Raw genomic sequence first — 16,821 nt, 5'->3', positions numbered from 1 at the left:
TATTTAAACACATAAAATTAAAATGTTATTAAATGCCTGTTGTTCATTATCTTCCATTGAATACACTTATTCTTAGATAAAAATAAGTTGTGTACTTAAAATCTGTAAACATAGTAATTTAATGGTTTACTTCTAATTTCATAAAACTTTTACTTTAGCCAACAGCCTTATTCTTACTATACTTAAATTAAATGACAATTTTACAATGTGAAAATTAGAATGTGCATTTAACAAAAGATTAAATTTTATGATATCTTAAGTTATTCAGTTTCCCACTATTAAATTTATGTTAGTATTATGCGGGTGAGACTAGAGTAATGAGACTGATTTTCTTGTGGGGTTTGGAAGCTAGTTCTGAAAGCAATTGCCAAAGAGGAGTCTCTGAAATGTTTTGACCAATGTCAGCATCCTTAGAATAAGTTTATGGACTTTCTAAGTAATGGCCTCACTTAGGATAAAAAACCAAAACAAATAGCATCCACCAGTATTATTACTTTATAGCCATACTTTTGGTTTTATTATGTTCTAAAAGGATACCTTGATTATTTTACACTAATAAAATAGAGGCTTGCCTGACTGGGTGCTACTCAGCGGTTGAGCATCAACCTAGAATCCAGGAGACCACAGTATGATTCCCGGTCAGGGCATATGCCCAGGTTGCAGGCTCAATCCCCAGCAGGGGGTGTGCAGGAGACAGCAGATCAATAACAACTCTCTCATCAATGATGTTTCAACTCTCTCTCTCTCTCCCCCTTCCTCTCTCTGAAATCAACAAAGATATATTTTTTTTAAAAATTGAGGCTTGACTGAAAGCATAGAAACGATGTATTTACAGCATTATGAAATGTATTTTTTTCAGTTATAGGTCTATTTATGCAGTAAAACAGAACAAAAACAGCAACATGCTAAGCTCCTCTCAGATGAACTGAGTGGAGAGTATTTCTTTTCTTTCCTCTGATTTTGGGGACCTGGAGTTTGTCAGAGAGTCTGTACTGCTGAATACTTTTTTTTTCATTATTCCTTTCTTCACTTGTTTATAACCTTTGTCTTTCTGATCCTACCCTATTAAATTGGGGGTCAGCCATGTTAAACTTAAATTTTGAGCATGGGTTATTTGTTACCTAGTTAAGCAAGGTTATATTAAATGACCAATTTCAAAACTGATGTGCTGTAGTGGCTCCCATGGCCATATCCTCCCAGAGGTGCACTCATTCCACAGTCCAAAGGATCAAGTCTGTCAGCACATTCTTCCCATAGAACAGGTAAACGGGTATGGGGTATGGGCAGGAAAACAGATTTGTAGATTCTTAGAGAAGTGTTCCTGCTCCTGCTACCATTTATTGCACTTTCTGTAGGGGGGAAAAGTCTTCTTCTTCTTTTTTTTTTTTTTAAATCAGGTCATCAGAAACTTTGTTGGTGAAATGAGAAAAATGTTATTGCCAACAATTCCCTCTATAAGTGGCCCAGAGTCAATAATAGGAGGCTATTTGTGCTACAGATAAATAAATACATTTTAACATTTTGATATAAATCTAATGCATAAAAGTCATTTACAAATAATTCACTAATTTTACCCAGCCAGAACTTACACAGAAAAGCTACACTCATATTTTTGCATCAAATCATCAACAGAGTTTGTAATTTGTTGACCAGCTGATAACATTTCTTTGAAGACTTTACTAGTCTTTACAAAAAATATTTAGCCAGGGTATCCACTGAAATGTGACATCTTATTGGTTGTGATGATAACCCAAAATGGAAGGTGTTTTGTTAACTTTAACATTGACATATTAAATGAAGATGTTCGGTTGAGCAACATCAGTAATTTCAATTGATTCATCAATCACCAGTATCTAGCAGCCATCATGTTTCACTTTGCTAACAAGCTGATATCCCACATGTGATGTCAGCAGCTCTGGTCTTTCAAACAAATGACATGTTTGATAAAGAAATCTTTTCAGAATCATTATACACTTCAGCATTTGTCTTTTCTTCCAGCACAGCATCTGTGCATCTGTTCTATCAGGCACCTATTCCTTGATCATTTCTGAACCTTCCATGGTTTTTGAGACTGATTTGCAGGATGTGAAATGAAGTTTCATCCATTGGATGTTATGTTATTGAACATTGAAACACAATGTTTATGCCCAAGTCACTAGATTTAATCTTGTGAATGAGACTGCCAGAAAACGTTCTCACAAGACCTTCTGATAAAACGTTATTGTGACAGAAATTGAGTGGGGGAGGGAAAAGTAACCCTAATTAAGAAAAACATTGAGGACATCTTTTGTTGTTGTCTTTGCTATGGGTACTTGAACTCACACCACTTTTACAGTGCTGAAAAGCTTCAGAGTTTTAACTGTTCAAATAAAAATTTACTGGTCCAACTGGTTTAAAATGGATGCAATTCATACTTTAGTGAGCCCTGTTTAACTGAATAATTTGCTTATATGCATAAAACTGAGGAAGTCTTAATCTCTAGTTTGCATGTGTCTGGATTGCTTGCATCTGGCTCCATTAGATTCCCTGTAATTGCATATTGACTAATTGCATAATACAGCTATTTGAACACTGAATTTAAGCACAAATGCTTCTATTAACACTGTAATCACTTTGGATAAGTGAATGAATATTTGGAATATAGTGCTTGAAAATCAGAACACAGTGCAATAAGCACTTCCCTATTTTAAAAGAAAAAAAAATTTAGAAAAACTTTGAATTTATAATTAGCCAGTATGGTTTTCTATTGGGCAAATATTCAATCAGAAAGTCAATTGGTAATTGATAAAGGCAAAAACTTGATACAGAATACATATTTTATCAAATCTTCTACACTTGCTTCTTGTAAGTGCTTTAAATTGAACATTTACATATAATATAAATATATTAATTAAGATTACATTATTTTGAAAAGGTAATTATGCATTTGTTTTCAATATGCAATCATCTCTTCAAATGTGTGGCCTTAGGCATTTTTGTTGGGGTGAGGGAGGATTGCTTCTGTAGCCTACACAATTTTTTTTTTAATATATCTTTATTGATTTCAGAGAGAGGAAAGGAGAGCAAAAGAGAGATGGAAATACCAATGATGAGAGAGTCATTGATCGGCTGCCTCAAGCCCGCAACCTGGGCATGTGCCCTGACAGGGAATCAAACCCCGATCGCCTGGATCCTAGGTAGACGCTCAACCACTGAGCCACGCCTGGCCAGGCTAGCCTACACAAATTGAATCTTATTTGATGCATATGTGGTGTTTAATAAAGGAATCATGGCTTATGTGTGCACACATATACATTAATTTAGATAAAAAATATGTGTTCACAGTAGTTTGGTGTTCAAAACTGAAATTCCTGGTAGAATCAGGAGAGAGCATTGTATAAAGTAGATGATATAACCTATTTCTTCAGTCTTATAAAAATATTACAATTGCGGTGCTAACTGTAAATTGAGTGGCTCAAATATTTATGTCTGATTTTTAAATGTATTGTCTAGAATGAAGGAAGTGAGGAACCTCACTGATTCTCAGGTTGAGCATTAACCTCAAGCATATATTGTGTGTCACAGGCTTTCCCCCTCTTAAATGGTTAAATTCAGGACACAACCTGAGGACCATTTCAGGAACTTTTCTACTTTAAGCTTTGAATGATGTTCCTTGATTTTGTTGGGCATTCTAAAATACAGAGGGTGGCTATATCTAATTGAAGCCAAAACTTCAGTCTTATAATAAAACATTCAATATTAATTGTGAAGTTATTGTGTATATTTAAACTGGTTGATTCATTAAATCAACTGGATGTTATGGCATTGTGCAGGGACAACTGTGTTTATAAGGACAAAATGAAGTGGAAAATCAGGAAATTATACCTAGGTAGCTGGGTGTTAAAGAAACTGACTTTTATACCTACCAAGTCCCTGACTTGGCACAGTGTCCAGCAATAAATGAGTGTTGAATAACTCAGAGTTTGTTTACATAAAATATACTATGTAATTTAATTGACAATTGTAGGGTAAGGAGGCCACCTGATGTGTGGCTTATGAATTACTGGTATCAACATTTCTTGGACCCAGCTCACATAAACATAATCAAACTTATCAGTGTCAGGATCTGGGGATATGCCTTTAAAACAAGTTTTCCAGGTGAATCTGATATGTATGAAAGGTTTAGAATTACTGTTTTACAGAGAATGTCAAAACTCTCTACTATCAATTTATCTACTTGTTCACCAGTGGTTTTTAAGAGTCAGTACATCAAAATGGCCTGCTAAATTAATAAACTTCAAAATGACTTTTGCCTGAGGCAATATTTTTTCCAGTGTGGAAAATTCTCTCAATTCTCTCTACTTCATTTTGCCAACATAGAACTGCCAAACATTCAGAGACACATAGATGTAGCTCTGAGGACAAATTGGTATCCAAAAGCAGTGGGTAGATTCCTCAGCATGTGTTTGTTTGATTTAACATTTAACTTTAATGCAAAACCCAAGCCTTTTTGTATTTCTGGTCATTTCCCGTTCTTTATGCCAAAAGTCTTCCTCCAGACTTCTGCAACATTGTGTGTCAATTATGATAACATGATAAAAATTGTAACATTATAAGTATTGTGCTATCTTAAGAATTTTAGCACTTCCTGAATCAGGAAATAATGCCCTTGCTTTTTCTGCAAGTCAAGTCTCCTTCCGCCTCTCCCCACCCCCGAAATCACCACACTGTTGTCTGTGTCCATGATTATTTTTTTTTTTCTTTTTTGCTCAACACCCCCCAACCCAGCCTCCCCCCACCAGCTGTCAGCCTGCTCTCTATGAGTCTGAAGAACAATAATTCTTTCACGCTCTCTATATTTCTATTAGACATTACAGCAGTTTTAGTTGGAAGGAAAAGCCAACTCTAAAGTTAACTTTTATCATTATGGATGCTAAAAGATTGTTTTTTCATTATATTAAAGAAAATACCTGTTTGAATGCAGCAAGTAGACACATTTAGTTCATCTACATTTTCTAAGCCATAGAGTGCTCTCTGCTGAGTCTTTTGAGAACAGGCAGTTACAACAAATAATGTTATGTTCCAAAATTTGCTTTCGAAGTTTTAGGTTATTTCAAACTCACAATTTATTTCTCCCTACAATCACTGATAGTTATAGTACCCGGATTACCTCACAGAAAGTTTTTAAAAAATTCTTCTATTTAACATTAACCCACGATGTAGTCAGATGATGGAACCAAAATAGTTAATGCTTGGTTACTCAACTACAGATGCCAAAGGCACCCCTTTGCTCTCCTTGCCCAGCTCCCTAGACAAAATGGGGGCAGTAATGGTAGAAGTAGGAAAAGAGATCACCCTTCTTTTCTTTTGTATCATCTCCTCATGGTTTGAGTAAGGCTAAGGAAAGTTCTAGAACTGGAGTGTGCATTGAACTGGGTTTCTGATGCAGGATTCAGACTTTAACTGAAGATAAGGAATGGACAATGGGAATGAATTGGTAGTGTGTTGGAATTTGCAAGGCAGGGGCTTTGTAACGCAGCATCTTCCCTCTTTTCAGACCTATCCCCACCCCTAACTGCCCCCCCCCTTTTCTTATTCTGCTTTGAAAAGCTCTCCTTTATCTTGGTTAAAAGGTTTGGTTTCCAGTCAGATGAAAAGCAAACTAACTGAATCTATCCAAATTAGAGAATAATGAAAGAATGAAGGAAAATTGTTTTAGCAGTAATCGAAAAGCACTGTACACTTTATTTAGTTTTCATATTTTTGCTTTAGTAGTAACCAATTATTTCTCATTACAAAAATAAAACCACATTTTCAACTTTGTGTGCATTTTTGTCCCATGGGCTTTCAAAACATGCACATTTCCTCAAAACAGTACATTAATTCATATCAAGCATCTTCTATCTTGAGGACAAACTATAATAATGTTTACATAAATAGTGTTTTCAGAAAAGAATTGTACAAAATCAGAAATAAAGCCATATTTTTGTCTGTGGCTTCTGGATGTTTTTAGCTTTTTTTTCTTTTCCTAAGTTACAATTTCCTGAGAACTTTTTGAGTGCGTTATTTACTTATGTGTCTTTTGCTAAATTCAGCATATCTGATAAAAGTAGCTCAACCTTTTAGTTGGGTGGCTCCTAATTTTAAGCTAATTTTGAAAATCTTTCAGTTCCTTATATTTTTAGTAATGATTTTTATTTTCAATGTCAAATTTTCTGCTAAAGGTGTCAGAATAATTTTTAGTGAGACAAATAATGAAATAGATGTGATTAATTTGCAATAAGTTGCAATAAATGTTTGTTATTTAACTCCAACCTGATGTTAAAGAGAATCCAGGTATGATAAACCAGGATAATTCTAACAGCTTTGGAACTCATCTCTAAATTCCTACATATTAAGAGATGCAATTGAAAGGCTGCCCTTACAGGCTGCTCTTATGAAATGTCCTTATTCTTGTCCCTTGGATTCTGGAGAGGATTAGGGAGGTAGCTGATTGCTAATGTTGTATACTCAGTAAATGGCTCCCTTCTTAGTGGTGCTGCCTCCAAGTAGTTTTCATTGGCAGTTTGTGAACTTCCCTGGATTTTTAAAGACTCTCCTTATTGTTCCATAAAATGCAATTTTCTTTGTCTTTTCAGTTCCATTTCTGTTTTTAGAATAGGGCTTAAAAGTAAGATAAAAGGCCTGATACTTTCCATCATAAAAAGTTGTAATGACAGGTCTCACTAATTAAAGTATAACAATGGGAAGATTAGCCTTTCAGTTAGCTTTGTGTTGAATTTATACAGTATTTTCGAAAGCCCTAACTCAGAACATATTGGAACACAACATCTTTAAAATATAAACATTCACAGATGGGTTTTATTATAATATGCACACCAAATAGTGGCACAGGACAGTAAAGCTTTCAGAATGCAGTAAATAGGAGAACTTCCCGTTTTGGTGTAAACCTTTTTGGTACTAACCATTCTACTACTAAAATAAGAAAGACCATCTGGAGAGTTGGATGGACACATTGTGGAACCCGGCTATGTGCTAATTTTGTAAGATGAGGTTTCCTCTGGATTCCTTGGTATCAGAGAAGTTGAGCATATGTTCTTTTTACTGTGTGTTTCCTTCCTCAATGAATGAGTACATCTTCAACCCTGTATTAATAAAGTAATATTCCTTTCTTGTGGCTTCAGTACCACAATGTGCCTAATGCATTATTGGAACATTAGTAATCCCAAATATTTGAAGCTATGGAAAGGCATTTGATGTGTAAAACATGGCACATGGTGGGTGGGTCCTTGTCATTGTGGGTCATAGGATAACATTTTTTTCTGGAGATATAAAAATAAAAATAATCAAAAGAGATCTAGAAAAATACAATTGGAGAAGGGCTGATAGGAAAGGTCAGAGAGTAAGTAAGGGAAAAAATAATCATGTTTACATCAGGCTTTGAAGAAAGTTTAATTTAGGTTTTTAAATATTTTTAAAATTAGTAATTAGGTCCTCATAAACGAAAAACATACATGTAATTTTTAAAATCTTCTAGAGTTTGTCCAAATTCTGACTTAATACAAGTTAAATATTGCTTGTTTTCTATAATACACTGTTTTAAAAAAGAGGTTCCTGATTCACACTTTGTCATCTTTAATTCCAGTGTATTAGTCTGAGACATTATTCAAGCTGAAGCGTCTGAATCAGGCAGAAACATTGGGCATGTTTTACTATATTTCAGCCCTGAAGATTTAATATGTGACTCTGCTCCAAGGTGGAATAATCACAATTTTAACTTTTAAATGTTTGTGTTCCTTAGAAAAAGTTAAGGACCTAACAGAGATGTCTCATGTGAGGTGACTGTAGCTCAGTCACAAGGGAAGAAAAGAGACAAGAATCACAACAGACAAGAGAAAAGAGGTGTCATGTAAATCTAGGCCTATTTTGTATAATCTTGAGAGATTACCCTTTTCTTTATTTCTTTGGCTACAGAAATTGACTTAGGAGGATTGTGTTGACATTCCCTCTTAATGTTTTTATAATCATCCCCTCTTTTTGGCACATTTTCCTCCTTCCTTCAAGTTCTAATTACTTTTTCCCTTGGACTATTGTCTTTCCTTACTAACTGGTCTTTCCCCTTCAGGTTCTTACCACTCTCATTTTACACCCTACTATCAGGTTAATCTGCCTAATACCTAACACTGATCCTGTCATTTCTGTGCTCAAGAGCCTTCATTAGCACCCCATTGCTTATCAAACTAAGTACAGATTTCATAGCTTGGTACATAAGTCCCCCCTAACTTAGGCCCTACCTTATTTTATCATACACCTCCCCACACATCCGATGGTCCAGTCAAAATAAAATTCTGGGGAAGCAGTTTAAAATAATAGCTAGGAAAGCATTCTTTGGGCATCAGATCAGAATTGTTTCCATGACCCCAGGACATCTGTCTACTTTTCTGAATCTCAGTTTCCTCATCCATGTAATGGGGATAATGCCAACCCTTGCCATATAGGGTTATTGTCAGAACTGAACAAATTATAAACATTTTTGGGAGCAGCAGGATATTTTCAATTATTTCTATCAACCACTCAATGGCTACTTGTTGTGTGACAAGAACAGATAAGAGCTAGTCCTGGAGAGGAGTAGAGAACTGGCCCTGAGATAATCTAAAGAAGCCTGGGCAGATGCTCACATCGACATTCTGAACAGCTCATGAGCAAATGGGTGGTGGTGGTGACAGATATTTATACCCAAAGTTAAATGATAAAAGAACTCAAAAGTTTAGGGCAATATTACAAGAATAGTCTCAAGCCTCAAGACTAGTCTCAAGACTCAAGACTATATGTGAACAGGATAAATTGTCATGATTCATTGGAAGGCAACATCCTGGTAGTCCAGTATGGTTGGGAAAACCTTCCAGGAGGAAGAAGGATTTGAGCTAAATAGGTTTTAGATAGGAGGAAAAGTGTTAGGGAGTTGGAAGTGACACACTTCCAGGATAGCAGGTCCTGGTTTTGTTTGAGGGAGCGCTGCCTCAATGAGCTCCTTTTGTCATAAAAGCCTACAGTTTTTGTTCAGGGGGGACATAACTTCAGAGTGAGATGCTAATCAAACTGTTTGGTGATGTAAATTGGGTTTCAACAAACTATTCTCCAATAGAGTTAGAGAATTTCCTTTTTTCTAAAGATGGCTTAAGCTTGGATTTTCCCCTCCCTGAAATGGATGTAGCTTTTGCTCTGGGATTGTCCCCTCACCCAAAGATTTAGACTTGAGATTAGTCTGTGGCCAGAGAGGTGTTCAGGTTTGATTTTTCCTTACCCTTAAGTTTGTGACAAGCAACTGAATTAGACCTGGTTTAGTGCTCACTAGACTAGATAAAAGCCTCACTTGTTATTATTTGAGACTAAATATGCCAGCCTTTGGGAAATGAAATGTATACTCCTGATTATCTGTCAAGGTCATGGTATCTGGAGATGAGGAGTGAGATTTCCCCAGGAGGAAATGGAGCATCTCAGTGTTAACCAATCTGGGATAGGAAAGTGAGCCAATGATCTTAGATGGCAGGACAGGAGTTTCTCCTTTTGCTGGAGCCAAGGGGAACTGGAGCTGGAATTCTGGGCATGAGAATTCCTGAAGATTCCAGTTGGTTTTAGATTTTGAGCTGGCACCTGCTTTGAGGATACTGCCAGGAAGTAGGTTGGGAATTGAATGTGGACTGTAAAACATAAGCTAGTAGTTGTAAGGTACTGCCTTAGGTGTCTCTATGCCACCCTCCATGCATTCTGTAATGTAAAGTTCTGTGAACTATTACAACCTGGATGGAATGAATTAGGGAGAGGAGAGTCTTCTCCTTGAGTTAGGAGTAGGGGTGCCATCTGAAATAGGATCTCTCAAAATTTCCTACTGCCAGAGATTCTCGTTTGGTAAGTCTGGGATGGGGTTTTTGAAACTTTAGTTTTAGTTAATTCAGGTGATTCCGATGCACAGTCAGGTTTGGTATCCATTTCTCTAGGCTGAAAGCATTACCACCATTCCTTAGTGGGTTTTTATATGAAATGTTAGAATACTATTAACTTGATGGAGAGAAGTTATGAAAGTCATCTGAAGGGAAAAGAGTTTTCCGTGTTAGACTTTGAATTATTTTGATATTTTACAACACAAATATGTTCATGCTGTAATAAAAAAATCCAGTAAAGATAAAGCAAAATGTAGGTGGGAAATTTTGCTCTGGCCCCTCCCTCACGGGGCTTCCAGAGCCAAATGAGGGGTGAATGGGAGAGGGGAAAGGTTTGAAAAGCACAAACTGTGATACAAATCTCAAGTGCTCTTTAATTATGAGCATTACCTTTGTAATTTGTAAAGAAAATGAAAGATAAATTTAAAAAAAAAACACCATAGAAAAGTTATGATAAAATATATTTTTGTATATCTCATATTACTCTATAGAGGATGAGGACCCTTTTATCAGGCAAATAATCACTCCTTGTTTTTCCTGTGTATAGATACAGAATTATTTATGGTATTGTTGAAATAGACTTATATAACAGAGAATGTCCTGGAAATTCCAAAAATGTTTATATGAAAAGAGTTTGAGAAAATTTGACACCTACTACAAAAAGTTTGGAAACTTCTAATGTTATATCTGCCACTAAAGTGTCATGCATTTCAGACCATCAGCTTTTTATTTTATTTTATTATTGATTGATTTGAGAGAGAGACAGAAGGGAGAGAGACAGAGACAGAGACATTGATTTGTTGTTCCACTTAATTATGTATTCATTGGTTGATTCTTGTATGTGCCTTGATGGGAGATCGAATGGCATACCAAGACAATGCTCTAACCAACTGAGCACACAGTCATGTCTTCAGACCATCACCTTAGTATTCTTACATATGTCACATGATATCAATGACTAGATGTCACAAGGCGTTACTATCTTATCTTATTTGGTTCGGAAGTGTTACTTTTACTAAGACTATTGAATAATTTGCAGTTACCTTTTGCCTTTTATAAAGTTACAGTACTTCCCTATTGTTTCAGGTATTTTAAAAAGAATGCCCAGGTAAATTTCCTACCATTTGAGTCTCTATAGTGAACCTTTCACACTACCAGGTTTACTTGACCTTGGGTCTAGTGGATAGAAACCCTAAGTGTGAACACCTTTCTTTCCCAGGAGTTTTAACTTCAAAGCCTCCAGGAACCATTTGAATAGCAATATTGTTAAGCACTAACAGACACTCATAAACTGCCATCTGACCATCCTTCCACCACACTTTTGCATGCAGAGCATTTGTCCATTCATTCCTAGCTGCACTTCCCTGTGCCACTTCAGGTAGAGAAAACATTTATTTGATTGTTTTACTTCCCTAACTCTCCCCTTGTGAAAACTGCATTAGGGAGCTCTCTCTTTTGCCTAAAAGATGGGCAAAGAAACTTTATTTGAGGTGTGAGCTGACCTTTCTTGAAATTTAAGATCAAGTACTACTTAGATTTGAACTATAAAGATCCAGAGATAGGAAGCTTCCATATAAGGATCAAAACACATCAGAGTAGGACAGATTTATTTGGGCTGGCAACCCTGGCAGGTGGGATTACTTTGCTCAACAGCTCAGAACGGTGTACCCTGATACTTGAAAACCACCTCACAAATGTCTGTTGATGGGTACCAATGGTGACTGGAGAGAAAGTGAGGATAAACCAATGCAACCTATCTCCACCACTGGAAAAACAAATCAAAGAATTTCCTAGTTAATATCATTCTTCATTCCACAGTAATGTCTATGAGAGATTGTTAGTTCACAGCAGTGTGGCAAGCACAAAGGAATATAATTGTAGTGGTGTCTGCAGGAGGCTGGTGCCTATTGAACATGGTGATATCTCTTGGAAACAGCAGTGGTGCCCAGTGGGGGACACTGGTGTCTGGCAGGGGTCAAGAGCAGGAAATGAGGAAATAAATTTTGTATGCTACATGGTAGTGGACCTGGACAGCTGACAGGGGCTTGAACATGAGCAAAGATGAGATGCTGTTGGCAAGTCCCAGAAATACTTGAAGGGCACTTTGCAGGAGGACACATTCCCCACATTCCCACAGAAGCAGAAGTAGAGATTCTCATGACCCTATTGTACTTACAGTCTGGAAAAGCCTGAGGATATTCAGGTTATATAATCTATTAATTAGTGTGAGAGGTGTGGTTTCCACTCTTGAGGAGAGTCCATGTACATCTTAGGGATTTATACACATGACAATAAAAAAAAAAGATTATAAGAAGTGACAACTGAGTTTAGTGAAGAAGGCTTTGCTGAAGCCCATAAAAATATGTTGGTTCTCATAGTGGTGCAGGTGTGGGTACTGAAGTGGTATTCAGAGAGATGGAAAGGCAGGAAGGGCCTTTCAATTAGGGACCCTCATGACCAGAGAAGTTGAGCCCATCACCATGTGGGGTCTTGGGCTTTACACCTGGAACTGTAGACTGGGCCAGGCTGTGGGAGGGTGCCCGATTGCCCTGCCTTCCTCTAGAGTTGGAAGAGTATCAATGGAAAGCAATGAAGGCTTTGGCTTGCACACTGATGGGGATTAGGATGACCCTGTATAGGACAGAAGGAGGGTTTGTGGGCTGGGAAGATAAACTATAGGCTGGGAGACCTGCTAGGTGTCAACTGCAATAATTGAGGGGTGAAATGTTAAGGGTCTGGTAGAGAAAGTGTAAATGAAAAGAAAGGAAGAAATTTTCTTGAACAAGATGGCTGTGCAGGTAACCACTGTACCTGCTGCCTCCCACAACCACATCAAAATTACAACTAAAATACAGAACAACTATCACTCAGAACTTCCTGAAATCTAGCTGAACAGAAGTCCTACAACCAGGGAACTGAAGAAGCATCAAGACTGGTAGGAGGAGTGGAGATATGGGCAGATTGGGGCTGAATCACAGAAATTCGGCCATAGGTCCACACCAGGTGCTGTGGTTTAAAACCGGGAGGGTTAACTCTGTGGTGGAGGTTTCCCAGAGGAGCAAGGGGTCCCAACCCCACAAAAGGCCCCCCAGCCCAGGATTCCAGGCCTGGGAAGAGAAGTCCCCACAACTTTGGGCTGTGAAAATCAGCAGGGATTGTGGCTGAGAGAGACTCGGAGGCTGCGGGAATTTCACACAGCTCCTCTTAAAGGGCCGGGGCATGAACTTACTCAGACACGCTCCCTCTGAGCTCCAGCACTGGGCAGCAGCTTGAAAGAAACCTGGGACATTCAGGGAGAAACTAACTTGCCTGAAATTGGGGTGAGAAGTGGAGGGGTAGTTTTCTCCCAGACAGAAGAGCTGGCAGAGGCCATTGCTCCTTTGGTGAGCCCTCCTCACACACAGCCAGCAGGCAGGCACCATATTTGAATCGTCAGCACCTTACTCACAACTTTGGCCCTGCCCTGGTGATTCCTGGAGACCCCACTCCTCCCTACTTTCAAGCTCATCCAGGCCATTTCCAGTGGCTTTTCTATGAAAGTGGCCACTCTAGTCTTATGCTTGAGGCTTTTTTAAAATCTCTCAAACAAGCAGCAGCTGGCCTCAGTGTGCCCCATACCTCTCAATAACTGGCCTGAGGCCTGGCACTACTGGCAGCCTGCATTGATTCATAGCTTGGCCTCTCCTGGACACCTCCAAGCCCAGCACAAGTAGCAGCCAACTACAGTTTGCTGTGTAGCTCATTCTGTGTGGCCCTGGGCAAGGCACTGGAAGAGGCTGACTTTGCACCTCCCAGGAGGCCCCAGAGACAGTGCACCTGATGGTCAGACTCAAACACGCTGGATTACAACCCTACCACACCCATGAGTGACACACTCAAGGGGTGCACTTGGTGAACACCAAAGCTCCACTGAAGTAAATCCTGCTCCATAGGGGTGTCTCCAGCACAGCAGCTCTTTGGCTGTAGTTGCAGCTGGTCCTCACAGCCAATTGGCCTGGGGGTCATTTCCTCCCAGTGATGCCAACAGCAACCAAGGCTCAACTACAACAGGACAGTGCACATAGCCCACACAGGGGATCACCTAGAAGGCTCACCTCAGGTGATTGGGAAGGCTGAGCCACTGGACCCTACAGGACACCTACTACACAAAGACACTGTACAAATTCCAGGGGACATAGCAGCTCTACCTAATACATAGAAACAAACACCTGGAAGCAGCCAAAATGTGGTGGCAAAGAAACATGTCACAAAGGAAAGAACAGAAGAAATCTCCAGAAGGGGAACTAAATGAAATAGATCCAAGTAAGCTACTAGATACAGAGTTCAGAATAATGGTTATAAGGATGCTCAAGGATCTTAGTAAGACTATTAAGAAAATAAGTGATACCATCAATGACATAATAAAGTACCAATCAGAAATAAAGGCTACATGAACTGAAATGAAGAATAATTTACAGGGAATCAAAAGTAGAGTAAAGGATGCTGAGAATCAAATCAGCAATTTGGAACATGAGGAAACAAAAAGCACCCAACCAGAAGAGCAAAGAGAAAAAAGAATCCAGAAATATGAAGATAGTGTAAGGAGTCTCTGGGACAACTTCAGGCAGTCCAACATTCGTGTTATTGGGGTGCCAAAAGGGGAAGAAAGAGACCAAGATATTGAAAACCTATTTGAAAAAATAATGACAGAAAACTTCCCCTACCTGGGGTAAGAAATAACTTACAAGTCCAGGAAGCACAGAGGATCCCAAACAAGAGGAACCCAAAGTGGCCCACAGCAATACACATCATAATTAAAATGTCTAATGTTAAAGACAAAGAGAGAATCTTAAAAGCAGCAAGAGAAAAGCAGTTAATCACTTACAAGGGAGCACCCATACGACTGTCAGCTGATTTCTCAATAGAAACGTTACAGGCCAGGAGGGAGTGGCAAGAAATATTCAAAGGGATGAAAAGCAGGAACCTACAACCAAGATTACTCTACCCGACAAAGCTATCATTTAGAATTAAAGGTCAGATAAAGAGCTTCTCAGACAAGGAAAAGCTAAAGGAGTTCATCACCACCAGACCAGTACTACATAAAATGTTGAAGGATCTCCTTTAAGAAGAAGCTAATGAACAAAAGAATCTGACACACTAAATAGATCCAGAGACATTGACACATGCAACAGACGATCGTATTTCAGTGGGAAGAGGGAAGGGGGGTGGAGGGTGGGAAGAGATTAACCAAAGAAATTATATACATATCTGCATAACCCATGGACACAGAAAATAACGGGGTGAAGTCCGGAGGAGGGGGTGGGAGGGAGGTGAAGGGGGTCAACTGGCGGGGAGGGGGGGAATGGGGCACCTGTAATACTTTCAACAATAAAGATAAATAAATAAGAAAAGAAAAGAAAAGAAAGGAAGAGAAAACCAAGAGAGGTGGGGAGATAGAACTGATAAGACTAACCAGAATTGACAGAATGGGGATTTGAGCCTGTCCTACTGGGAGACAGATTGATAGAAAAAGGGAGGAGCTCCTTAGAACTACATTTTTTTTAGTTAAGATTAACAACACATTTGGTTGTCAGACTCCTAAATATAGCCCAGTCTTCCCTTCCGCCTTTTTTTCTCCCTATCCTCTCAAACACACAACTCTGATCTTGCTTAAATTTCCAAAATTTATAAACAAATGTTGGTGTTTCTAACACAAACAGGAACATGACATACACATTGTTTTTTGTTTTTTAAAATATATCTTTATTGATTTCAGAGAGAGGAAAGGAGAGGGAGAGAGAGAGATAGAAACATCAGTGATGAGAGAGTCGTTGATCTCCTGCCTCCTGCATGACACTGACTGGGAATCGAATCCGCAACCCGAGCATGTGCCCTGACCAGGAATCAAACCCCAATCGCTTGGATCCTAGGTCGACGCTCAACCACTGAGCCATGCCCGGCCAGGTGACATACACATTGTTTAACAACTTGCTTTGATTAACAATGTATCATGGATATCTTTCACTTTTATTGCATATTGATTTTCCTCAATCTTTCTAACAGCTATCCACTGTATGACTGTATCATTGTTTATTTTACCAGCACTCCATTAATACACATTTATATTGTTTCCATACATGTATTCTTAAAACCAATGCTTTAATTAATATCATGTTCATATACTTGTGCAAGTGTTGAGGATAAATTCCTAGAAGAGAAACTGTTGGGTCATAGGATATGCAAAATTTAACATCATTTCATACATTTTGCAAAATTGCTCTCCAGAAGATTTATCTTATTTAATTCTTCCACTAACAGGTTAATCAAGACCTCTTTGTGGATATCTGTGGCAATTTGTCAACCTGCTCTTTCTACAACTGCAATAAATACTAGTTTCTCCAATGGAAGGGATTATATTAGTCAACAGAATTCTAATGAATGAAGGGTTTCTTAATTAAAATAACCAGAAAGTCATTACTTATAAATATATAAACAAGTTGATTATAGCAAAAGGCTGAATACTTCTAATAAGCATGTTTGGATATTAAATTAAACATGGTTCACAAACCATCCATGGATGCATAGTGGATTGGAAATAACCACTTCACAGTGATTACTCGATTCCTTTTTTCTAACTGCTAAATGATATTCCCATTTGTTTATTATTATGGTTTGTCATAACTCATGATACTTCCAAATACATATACATGTCAAGTAAAAAGGTGGGTTTTTTTTAGCGGATATTTAAGAAATTGAAATATTCAATGGAGGATTAAGAAACTAACTTTCCTTTCTTTTTTGCTTCAACAGATATTTGTTTATTGTGTACAATATACTAGCAAGGCACTTTATTAATTGCTTTAGGGAATACATGGTTGAAAAAATCCTGGCTCTTTCCCTCAAAATGCTCATAGGAAAGAGA

Source organism: Miniopterus schreibersii (assembly GCF_964146895.1).
Source record: "Miniopterus schreibersii genome assembly, chromosome: X".
In the NCBI taxonomy this organism is placed as follows: Eukaryota; Metazoa; Chordata; class Mammalia; order Chiroptera; family Miniopteridae; genus Miniopterus; species Miniopterus schreibersii.
The sequence above is the reverse complement of the archived record's forward strand: the minus strand, read 5'-3'. Positions refer to the sequence as shown.